The sequence below is a fragment of the Otolemur garnettii genome, unplaced genomic scaffold (genome assembly GCF_000181295.1).
Source record: "Otolemur garnettii isolate 467f Iridium unplaced genomic scaffold, OtoGar3 scaffold00301, whole genome shotgun sequence".
NCBI lineage: Eukaryota > Metazoa > Chordata > Mammalia > Primates > Galagidae > Otolemur > Otolemur garnettii.
The window spans coordinates 696,673-708,024 of record NW_003852696.1 but is presented as its reverse complement, the minus strand read 5'-3'; positions in this window follow the sequence as shown (position 1 = coordinate 708,024).

Genomic DNA, 11,352 nt, shown 5'->3' with positions numbered 1-11,352 from the left:
CAGAATGTTTATTGCAGCCCAATTCATAATTGCCAGGTCATGGAAGAAGCCCAAGTGCCCATTGATTCAGGAATGGATCAATAAACTGTGGTATATGTACACCATGGAATACTATGCAGCCACAAAGAAAGATGGAGATTTTACGTCCTTCATGTTTACATGGATGGAGCTGGAAAATGTTCTTCTTAGCAAAGTATCACAAAAATGGAAGAAAAAGTATCCAATGTACACAGTCCTATTATGAAACTAATTTATAGCTTTCATATAAAAACTATAACCGAATTATAGCCTAAGAATATGGGGAGGGATGAAGGGAAGTGAGGGGGGTGGATGGGTGGAGGGAGGGTGATTGGAGGAATCACCTCAATGGTTTATCTTACAAGGCTACAAGTGAATCTTTCTAAAAGTAGAATATAAACTTCTTAACACAATAAGAAAGTGGCATAAAGGCTATGTTAACCAGTTTGATGAAAATATTTCAAATTGTATATGAAAACACCACACTGATTGCATTAACGTACATGGCTATCATTTAATAAAAATAAATAGTTTGGATTTGTGTGCATGTAAGTGTTTGGAAAATGCCTGAGATAAGTAATAATAGGTAGGGTTTCACCCCCCCCCATTCATGGGGTGAAACAAATGTGTGAGTATGTCTTTCTTCTGTGCTCCAACTTTGCCCCCTAGCTATTATATGGAAAAAAAAAAAACACTTTAGAAACTGAATAAGTGTTCTGACAAATGAATAAATGCAGCCTCACACCTTGGACAAGATTATTAGGTCTTTGCAGCGGTTTTTCTCTAGGAAGAGGATTAGGGTGTGTGCTCTTTAGTCTGGATGGGGCCATCCCAAATGTTTCAGGCTGTTTCTCAGTCCAGAAAACTCTGGGGCTCAGAGAGTTTGTACCTGGAGATGGGAGTCTAATATCTGAGCTCAACTGAACCTGAAAAATGGGGGTTCCCTGTCCAGCCCTGAGTGGAAAAAATCCTCTATCAATGTTATATCTCATAAAATGTCTCTCATTTATAAAATATAATAACTTGGTTGTTTAAATTGTTGGGGAAACTGAATCTTTGTCAAAGGATAAGATTCTTGCTTTTTAAACCTTCTATCAGTTTAACCGAGTGAATGAGTGGCTTCATAGTGAACTGAAATTCTGTTTTGTGAAAAGTAAATTTTTGAGAATAAAAAAATTAAACAGAAAGGAGAATGGCATGGTGTAAAAAAAAAGAATCTTCTGTGATAAATTTTGTCCTAAAACAAAATGGTTGTATAAGAAAGTGAAAGGCATGGGAAAAGTTAAAAAAGGTTTAATATGTTTATAGATTGTCTGAGCAGGATAGATGAAGCTCATAAAAGCAAATTTGTGAAAAAATTTACATATGATCCAATTGATTATGTATTTCCTTTAAAATCTTTCAGGATGTAATCTTATTTAAACCAATGTTTTAGGCCTTTGATATTTGACAAACCTTCCAAAATCAAAACTCTAAATTTGGGGCTTGGCACCCATAGTACACTGGTTGCAGCGCTGGCCACATGCACCGAAGCTGGTGAGTTTGAACTAGGTCCAGAAAACAAACAAACAAACAAACACAACTCTAAATTTGGTCTTTTTGAAATATTAAGACCATTGAAAGGCATAGAAAAACAAATTAAACTTATTTGATCTATTAAAATGTATATGAAACACTGTCAAGCATAAAATGGTGATTAATTTTATATGGGTTATGGTTATATATATGTTCCAATAGTGTAAAACATTGGTCTGTCCTAATGTATAGGACATTGGTCTGTCCTAACATATATTGTCAGTAATAATTTTAATTCATCTAAAAAAGAAGGTTTTTTAATGTAACTGGCTGAATCCAAAGTTTATCCTAATATATATATATATATATATAAAGACAAGCTGATGAATTCTCTCAAATTCAAATTCCTGATGTCTTTGGAAATTGAGTACCTTCAGGCTAAAAGCAGATTTTTAGAACTTTAATTGGAAAGTTAAAATGTCTATGAGTATTGCTAACCTAACTTCAAACAGAACAGAAATCAGTTATGTGAAACTAAGCTAGTTTGTTATGGATTTTTGTTTGAAATATTGTTGGTTCTTTCTGTATTCTGTTTTCCAGAAGTCAAGAAAATAATTCTGTTTTTGAGCTATTTTCAAGCATATAGCTTTTCATATTTTCATAGCTTTTCAAGCAATGTATGTACTTATGAGCAGAGTTTGAAGCTTGTATTTTTCTCTCTCCTTGATTTCTCCAGAATTTGAAAGCCATTTGTAAGTATTCTTAATTTCTGACAATACAGTTATTCGCATAAGTTCAATAAGAATCTATTTTGTTCTATAGGACATGATGAAGGCACTGGTTATTTTACCAAGGCTTTAGCTGGAATAACATTTCCAGAGGTGTCCAGACTGTGTTAAGGAATTAAGGTTGACTTTATAAGGTCAATAAAAAGCCCTTTGGAAAACTGGCCTGATACCCATCAATAACCATTCCTGATCTGTGGTTAGTAATGAAGGTCGCTTTCTGACAGGTCTGAGAATTGAAATGTGCTTGGGGACCTCAAGAGAAGAGGAATTTACTCAATGCATACAGGTATCTAATGGCACAAATGAAACTTGGGCTCATGAAAGGGTTTTGAGAAAGTCCGGCCTAAAACTTCCTTATAAAGGTTCCAGCAAAGCCAAAGAATCTGTGGCTAATAATTATTCTTACTGCACTTTATGCAAATAATCAGTATACTAAAGGTACAGTTTATTTTGGCAACTGAGTTGGTTCTGCTGTAATTTATCTTTAGTAAAAAGAGAAATTAGAGAGAGAGAGAGAAAAAAAGAGAGAAAAATTCAAAAAAAGCCTGTGGCACATCTGTATTAGATCCCAGCCTTGTCTGTACCATAAATCATAAAATGAGACATAACGGTTTTACTAAATTGAACTGCTAAATTGGACTAAGAAACTGGAAAATTACGTAGCATTAAGTATTGTCTATTGTGTCCATCTAGATACCTCAAGAAAATTAAAACCTAAAATGAAAATTTCCCAGGTCTAGCGCTAGCCCTAACAATGCCTCAGAAAGAGGAGTGGAGGCTGTTTGTAACTATGCCGGGGGAGGGACTAAAGCCCGAACTGACCCAGCAGTGGCCAGGAGTCTGGGTGTAAGATAACCCACCAGGGCTTGCAGTAAACTAACCACTGATAATAGTAGAGATAAAGCCAGGAGCAAGGCCAGTGGGGTAAAAACAGTACTGAGTGCCCAGGGAGGCCCTGGAAAGGATCCAGGTGCACCTTCAGAGACTTGAGCAGTTTGGCATAGTCAAACGTTGCCAGTCTCCCTGGAACACTCCCTTACTCCCTGTATGGAAGCCCGGCACAAAGGACTATAGACCAGAGCAGGATTTGAGGCTTTTAATCAGGCAACTATAACATTACATCCTACTGTACCTAATTTGTATACTCTGCTGAATCTGTTGCCCACAGAAGCCAAGTGGCCCACCTGCCTGGGTTTAAGAAAAAAAAAAAAAAAGACAGAACATGACTGTGCAAAAGTGATAAATAATGTGTACTCTAACAGACTGGACTTGCATGACCAGCCTTAAACAGAAGCAAACTGGAACTTGTTTATTAATGGAAGCAGTTATGTGATGGCATAAGGTGAGCAGTGGGCTAGGTATAGTGGCCACCTTAACAGAAACTGTAGAGACTAAGCCCCTACCCCAAAGAACATTGACTCAGAAGGCTGAGTTAATTGCCTTAACTCACACCTTAGAACTAAGTCAAGGAAAAAATGTAAATGCTTTTATGACACTCGAAGTACACAGGACATTGTACAAGGAGAAGGGACTATTAAATTCTAGGGGAAAATAACATTAAATATCAGCAAAAGATACTTCAGTTGCTAGAGGCAATATAGAAACCGCAAAAGGTGGCAGTGATGCACTGTCATGGACATCAAGGAGATGCTTCCACCATCACCAAAAAAAAAAAAAAAAAAAACCCTAGAGTCAGTACTGAGGCAAAAAGGGCTCCATCCAAACCGTACCAGGTATCATGAGTAGCTCCCCCCATACCATGGGTTCCAGAACTCTCACCTATCTACTCCCAGGAAGAGAAGGAATGGTTAGCACTAGAGCGGAGCCAGAAAGCAGAGGGAAGATAAATAAGGATGCCACACGGATGAGTAGCAGTCCCCCAGATTTTAGGAGCCACCGTGGTGACAAGAGTATTTAATGAAGTTGCTGGGCCGGTACTGCTACATCTCCCACCTGGCAGCCCTGGCCAAAACTGTCAATCTATAATGTGTCACCTGTAACCAGTTCAATGCATGCCAAGGACTGATAGTACCCCCAGAAATCCAGTCATATGGAGCAAAGCCCTTCGAGGACTTCCAGGTAGACTTTACTGAAATGCCCAGGTTTAGAGGAAACAAGTACTTGCTAGTGATAATCTATCAGACTTAGAGTAAATAAAAACCTTCCCCACCAGAATAAAAAGGACTCCTAAATTAACAAAAGTATTGCCCAGAGAAATCGAACCATGGTTTAGGTTGCTATTCTGGTTTAAATATAACAGTGGGCCAGCCTTCATAACAAAACTAGTGCAAATAATAAACTAATGTTTTAAATAACTTATAGGCCTCAAAGCTTAGACAGGGTAAAGTGTATGAACCAGGACTATAAGAGCAGAAATTAGAAAACTCTGCCAGGAAGCTAAGCTTAATTAGATACAGGCCTTCCCACTGATGTTGTTCAAAGAGGCCTCTGTCAATTCTCTGCAATTTAACAGGAACTTGTAAAAGAAATAAAAAAGACTAAACTGAAAAGACAAAAACCCTAGAAAGAATAGCAAAGAAAATCTCCACTGAGGTAATGAACTGTGTTCTGTTTAGTCTTTTGTGTCTATATATCCTATCTCTCTGGGGGAACAAGGGGACCAAGTCCAGGTCTAGAATCAGAAACTGGTCCCCCTGAAACCAAGGTAAAAAGAACTTTCCACCATCATCCTGACCACACACACAGCAGTAAAGGTGGAAAGAATCCTCACCTGGAGTCATCACAGCTGGTTGAATAGGACTTCACTGCCCCTTGAAAAATAAAGGTAACTTTTAAGATAGTCAACATGCCCTGCTCCAGCCACATACTGGAAGCTGGCTAGACAACACATGGCTGAAGCCTGAGGAAACTCCTTGAGGAACTTGTCTTAATTAGACTTTGAACTTTAGGAAAGGGGAGGGAAAATGTCACAGGGAAAAGTAAAAACTTGTGTGTATATTAGCCCACCACCACAGATACTATTGAGACCTGAGAAAAGATACCCAAGAAAAGTGAAGTCAGGGAAACCACAAGAACGCACCTGCAGGGTCCTCTCAACTTTTGAAAATATGTAGACTTAACTCCCTGGTATGAGTCTCTGTTTAACTGGTCCCCCCTGACTGACTACCTTAGTTACTGCCCTCATTGGCCCCGTAATACTCCTCATTCTCACCCTAACCTTTGGCCCCTACATCCTGAATAAATTAATTTCCTTCATCAAAGAAAAAGTAAATACTATCCAACCATTGGTTTTAAGATCACAGTACCAACCCTTAGAGCAAGAAACTCCCCTGGGCCCATGATTTGGCCCAGACAGTTACTAGCTCAAGGGGGGAATGAAGAGGCAGCAGTGAATCCATTTTGTGATGGGTTCTATTCGGGATCTATTCTGAGCCTCAGGCCCAGTTCCAGGGAAAACCACAAGCAGCACCACCCAGGGAGGAGACAGCTAGCCTAGGCAGAGACCCCTATCAGAAACCAACACACAGTCCTTCTTGGAAAGCCCTTAACCGCAAGAGGCTTCAACCTATCAGGATCCTTGGGCCCCAAACAGCTAACCAATAGCCCCGAGCAGGCTCCTTCCCCCGCAATCTCCTCTAGCATTTTATTGCAATCCAAGATGCCTTGCAAATGAATGGTATAAAAGCCAACACTTCCCTTGTAACGTGGTCTCAGATTCAGCAGCTTGACGGTCAAATCGTGTGGCTTGAGCATATGCTTGAATAAAGACACTCCTTTCCCTTTACATGTGTTTACAGTGGTCTTTCAGCAACGTCTGTGGTCCCAACAGTTAGCAGCATGCATTTGGGGCAGGCTAAAACTTTATGCTATTTACGTGAGTGACAACACCTTCTATGCACAGGCACAACTGTGGGAAGGAGAAAGTAAAATAATCATGTGCGGTGACTCAGAATCCCAGCATCAGGGAGTCAGCCCAAGGGTATGTGAACAGGGAGAGACTGGGGACCTGCAGAGACCAGCTGAGTTGTCAGGTGTCTGGGCCATGAGGAGGTGTGTTCTGAGAACAACAGGGGACACTAGGGGACTGTCCTGTGGTCCCTACACACCTGCTCAGAGAGGACCAGTCACTCCAAGGAGCCTGGGCCCCAGGTCTGGGCCCTGTGCTCACTGATGGAGACTCAGCACCTGTGTCCTCTCTGGCCTGGCACAGTCCCCTGAGCAAGGACCTTTCTATGGTCTCAGCAGGTGCTTCCTCCTCAGGCTTTCCGGAGGGTAAAGCAAACCTCCCCCGCCTCAGTCTGCAGAAAGAGCTGAGCCTCCAGGGTCAAGGAGGGACTGGGAAGTCCCTGGATGGAAACACACTTGCCTGAGCAGCCCCTCCTGTGCAGAGGGTGGGGAGACAAAGGGCCTGGGGCAACCCAGCCCCACTGTGGGGACCAGGGCTGTGTCCACCATGGCCTGGGTTCCTGTCCTCCTCATGCTCCTCTGTCCCTGTTCAGGTCAGGACAGGAGTCAGAGGCCAAGAACAGCCCCTACCCTAACTGTGGATCTATTGGCAAAGATTCTTAAGAAACTTTACCATGGATTTTGCCCCAGTAAGCCCTTGTGTCTGCCTTTGCAGGTTCCCTCTCCCAGCCTGTGCTGGCTCAGCCGCCCTCCCTCTCCCCTTTCTGTGTCTCCTGGAGCATCAGCCAGACTCACCTGCACCCTGAGCAGTGACAGCAGTGTTGACATCTATCCCATACCCTGGTACCAGCAGGGGTACCAGGGGTTAGAGAGCTGGAAGGGAGTGTGGTCATGATCAAACAAATCTCATCTTCCCTGAAGAAATCTTCCCTCTTTCTGGTCCTTTCTTTCAATATGGGATCATGAGATTGCATAAAATGTACTCTGAGAACTACAGATACAGATCCCAGGGAGGTTGAGTTGCAGCTTTCCCACTATGGACACAGTGGGAGGTGAGGGAGCACCTGGGACACTGTACACAGCTGTGACATCCTCCTGCGGTCTGGTGGCAGAATCGCCAGGACCACCTTGTCTGAGAACTCAACACCATGACCACCTTAAAGTGTTTTCAAAGACCCATGAGAGAAGGAATGGTTTGTGAGAAGATTCTCACCCTGCATCATAGTGTCAGCTGAGGAAGCTCAGCTCATTGGTGAGACATTAAACAGAACACTTGGTAGGAGTGTTCCCTCTGGTCTATAAGCCTGTTCTCCCCTCTGTTCTCACTAAGGCTCATGTCAGAGGTCAGGGGCATCCATCTGGATTAGGAGAGGGGAAGGGGAGCACTGACACTGCACCTCCATCTCTGTCATGATGACATCTCTGTCTCCTGGGTTCAAGACCCACTTCCCAGGATTTAATGACAAGGGAACCATCTCTGTGCAGAATTCCTGGAGGGACAGTCACACTCACCTGTGGCTTCACTGCTAGGCCCACTACCAGGTCTCCTATGACAGCTGATTCCAACAAAATACCTGTCAACTCCCTAGGGTCAATGTGAGACAGCAATAGTCAGGTGCTGGGACCCCCACATGAAGATGAAGCCACCCCCACCATAATGGGGACCAGCCCAGGAATGAGCCTAGAATTGCTATGCCCACTGGTGTCTGAAACATCACCACAGTCACTTGGTCACTGATGTGAAGATGAGAATATCATCTTTATATGACTAAGATCCCTCTGGTCATCTCTGTGGATCTGTCAGTTCAGGGGAGACACCCACTGTGTTCAGTGGGAGGCCCCGAATGCACCATGCCTGGAAAATCCTGCACAGAGTGGGGCACAGGAGAGCAGTTTGCAGGACTTACTGGCAGGAGGCGGAACAGACTGAGGCCTGAGGAATAATCCTTCACTAAGCCCACCAGCGCCTCCCTGCCCATGTCAGACCAGAGACTCTCAGACGGTCCCGTGCACAGGGGTCACCCGGGATCCTGTCACACATGGACTCTGACTCAGGGGGCTGGAGTGGGGCCTGGGACTCTGCATGTCTAAAAGGTGTCTTCCCAGAAACATCTACATATGTGGTTTAATGTCACCAAATACATAAAAGTGTTAGAAAATAAAAAGAAAAGCCATTAGCAAAGAAAACCCAAAGAGAAACCTCACACAGGGAGAACTGTGGAATTTTGATTAAAGAAGGATCCCTGCATCCATGCAGGGAAAGGAGCAGAGAAGGAGGAATAGGTTCCACTTCCTTTAGTAAAAACAACAAACAAACAAACAAACAAACCACAAATGAAACCAAACCTTCCTTGGCCCATTTTCCCCTTTGGTTCCTGCCCAATCTCCCCCAGCTTCTCCTCCAGTCCCTTCTACAGTGTGACCCTCCTCACCCTCTCCCCTCCTGTCTCTGACTCACGACTGCCCTTGTCAGTCCTAAGGTCTCTCTTTCCACTTCCCTTCTCTCCTATAAGTGTCTCAAATAATTCCTGAAACAGCTGTGTGAGAAAAGAAAAGGAGTTATAAAATAACTGTTTTAGAAATTTTCAATAACATCCTCTACTTTTCTTGAACTTCTCTGATTCCACACTTCAGATGAAGTGAGCAGTGAGCTGATTCCCTTTTCTGATTGCTGCAGGGACCTTCTCCTCCTCCCTGGGTTTCTTCTAACTCCCCAGTGACCCCAGCTAGCTCCTTTATCCCCCAGACTCTCCCACTCTGCTCCCTGGGTGTGATCTCCTGAGGGATCCAGTGGGGACACAGAAACCAGCTTTAAGAGCAGCCTGGGAAGTGGGATCATGGCTGACCTGTCCTGTTCTCAGCTAACATGCATCTTAGTTCATGTACAGTTTGTAGAGGAGACACCCTGTCACCTTAATGTGGGGTGAGTTGTGTGCCCTGTTCCCACTGGAAGGGCTCAAATAAAAGACTAAAGGCTGAGATGAGGCAGGAGCTGCCCTGAAGAGGAGTCTGGCTCTCCCCTTGGGCAGGGAGTGGGCAGTGGGCAGGGCCCCAGTGGGGGCAGGAGCCTCTGTCAGGACCCCCTGGCGTCTGGTCACAGACATGCTGGACCTGGACCTGGGCAGTAGGGGGAGCTGTAGGGCTGTCGCTGAGGGCTCTGTGGGGCTCAGCTGGGAACACAGACACCTGATCCTGGGCTCTGCTCAGAGCTCACTGGAGCCAGCAGCTGGGTCCTCTCTGGCCACCTGGGAGCCTCAAGATAGATCCACGCTTCCCAAAAATGACCCCCAGTCACTGGGGCTGCACACAGGCCCAGGAAAGTTTGGGCTGGGTGGGGGAAGAGCAGTACATTTGCATGCAGGGCACCTCCCTCTCCTATGGTACTGGAGGGGGGAGAAGAGAGACCTGCAGCATGTCTGCCTCAGCAGAGCTCTGGGGTGTCTGCATCATAGCCTGGACCCCACTCCTGCTCCTCACCCTCCTTCACTGCACAGGTCAGAACCCTCAGGACCCTCAGTACCCTGAACCCCCAATTTTTGAACCCGTGCCTGGACTATTCTTCCCTCCTGTCCTTCTCCCGGCCATAATGGGTGTCTATTTTTCCAAGGTCCTTCTCCCAGCCTGTGCTGACTCAGCTGGCCTCTGCATCTGCCTCCCTAGGAGCCTCGGTCAAGCTCACGTGTACCATGGACAGTGGGTACAGCAGCTTTGACATTGCATGGCACCAGCAGCAGCCAGGGAAGGCCCCTCAGCACTTGATTATGTTACTAATAATGGAAACCATGGCGAGGGGGATGGGATCCCTGATCGCTTCTCAGGCTCTGGCTCTGGGCTTCAGCGCTACTTAACCATCTCCAACCTCCAGTCTGAGGACAAGCCTGATTATTACTGTCAGATTGGTTACACAAAGTGACACAGGCAGAATAGGAAGTGGGACAAAAAACCTCAGCTTGCTCTGGAGCTTCCTCTTTGACAATTTTCAAATTAAAAAAAAATGTTCCATATGCACAAACTCTACTTGGGAGCATCTCTGGTTTAAATTATTTCTACACTCGATTTCTCTAAATGTTTTTGAAATCTCAGAAAACTAAAAACAAAATCCAAAGCCCACTGATGACACTGAAATGTTTTCTGTTTATCCGAATGTGTTAAACCAGTGCCTGTGGGGCTGACGTGTTTTCTGGGAAGGTGGAAAATCACCCTCCCCTAACTCACATCTGGGTCAGTGCCTGGGACCCTCCCAGCAGGTGGACAATCCTACGCGTGGACAGTGCCCTTCCAGTTGTCACAGCAGAGACCTCCTGTTTCCTCCCAGTCATCTGTGTTCAGGGCTGTCTGAGGCTCCCTATGTGCCAGGGACCAGGCAGGGGGACACGATTTGCTGTCTGAGGATTTGGGTCAGGGAGGAATTCCACCCACACAGCTGGCCTGGTTCACTGTTCCTGCAGTGTTAGCCGTCACATCAGGATAGAGGGTGAGTATGGGGGCAGCTCTGGGCCTGAGGTAGCAACCTCCTTGTGGGGGTGAGAGGAGGAAGGGGAGGCTCCTCCTCTGCTGGGAAATGATGAACCTTCTCCAGGGGAGTTGGGGGATGTGGGTCCTATGAATGGGACTTTCTTACAGCTGATCTCAGTTAGGAACATGGGTACCCTGTGAGTGGGTTTCCCTGAGCCCTGCAACACAACTTGTGTCCTCTCCTCTCTGTGTCACTGGTACTTTTCAACAGTCTAGGCTGTAATGCAGCATCTGTGGGGTATCAGGGACCAGAAACCACCCAACCTGAGCCTATGTCACCCTCCCTATGGGGCTCATGATGTGCCCAGGGCCCAAGATCAGTTTCTACTGTACAGAGAGTGTCACAGACTTTGGGGCAACCATGAAGATTGGTGACCAAGGGTTCCCAGAAAGAAAGCCTGAGTTTGTGACTACACAGGAACAAACTGTCTAGTTTAAAAGTTTAGCCTGGTTCTCCTTTGTCACCATGGCCTGCTTGACACCCCTCACCTCTAGTGACAGAGTCAGGCTGACCATCACTGTTAGAGCTGATTATAACCCAATGCCACCATGAACTCCCATCCATGAGGAAGTGAGACAGGGATGTATCCCTCATGTTCACCTGAAATCTATCCCTCCCCTGTCCCCACCTTGTACCAACCTCTCCTCA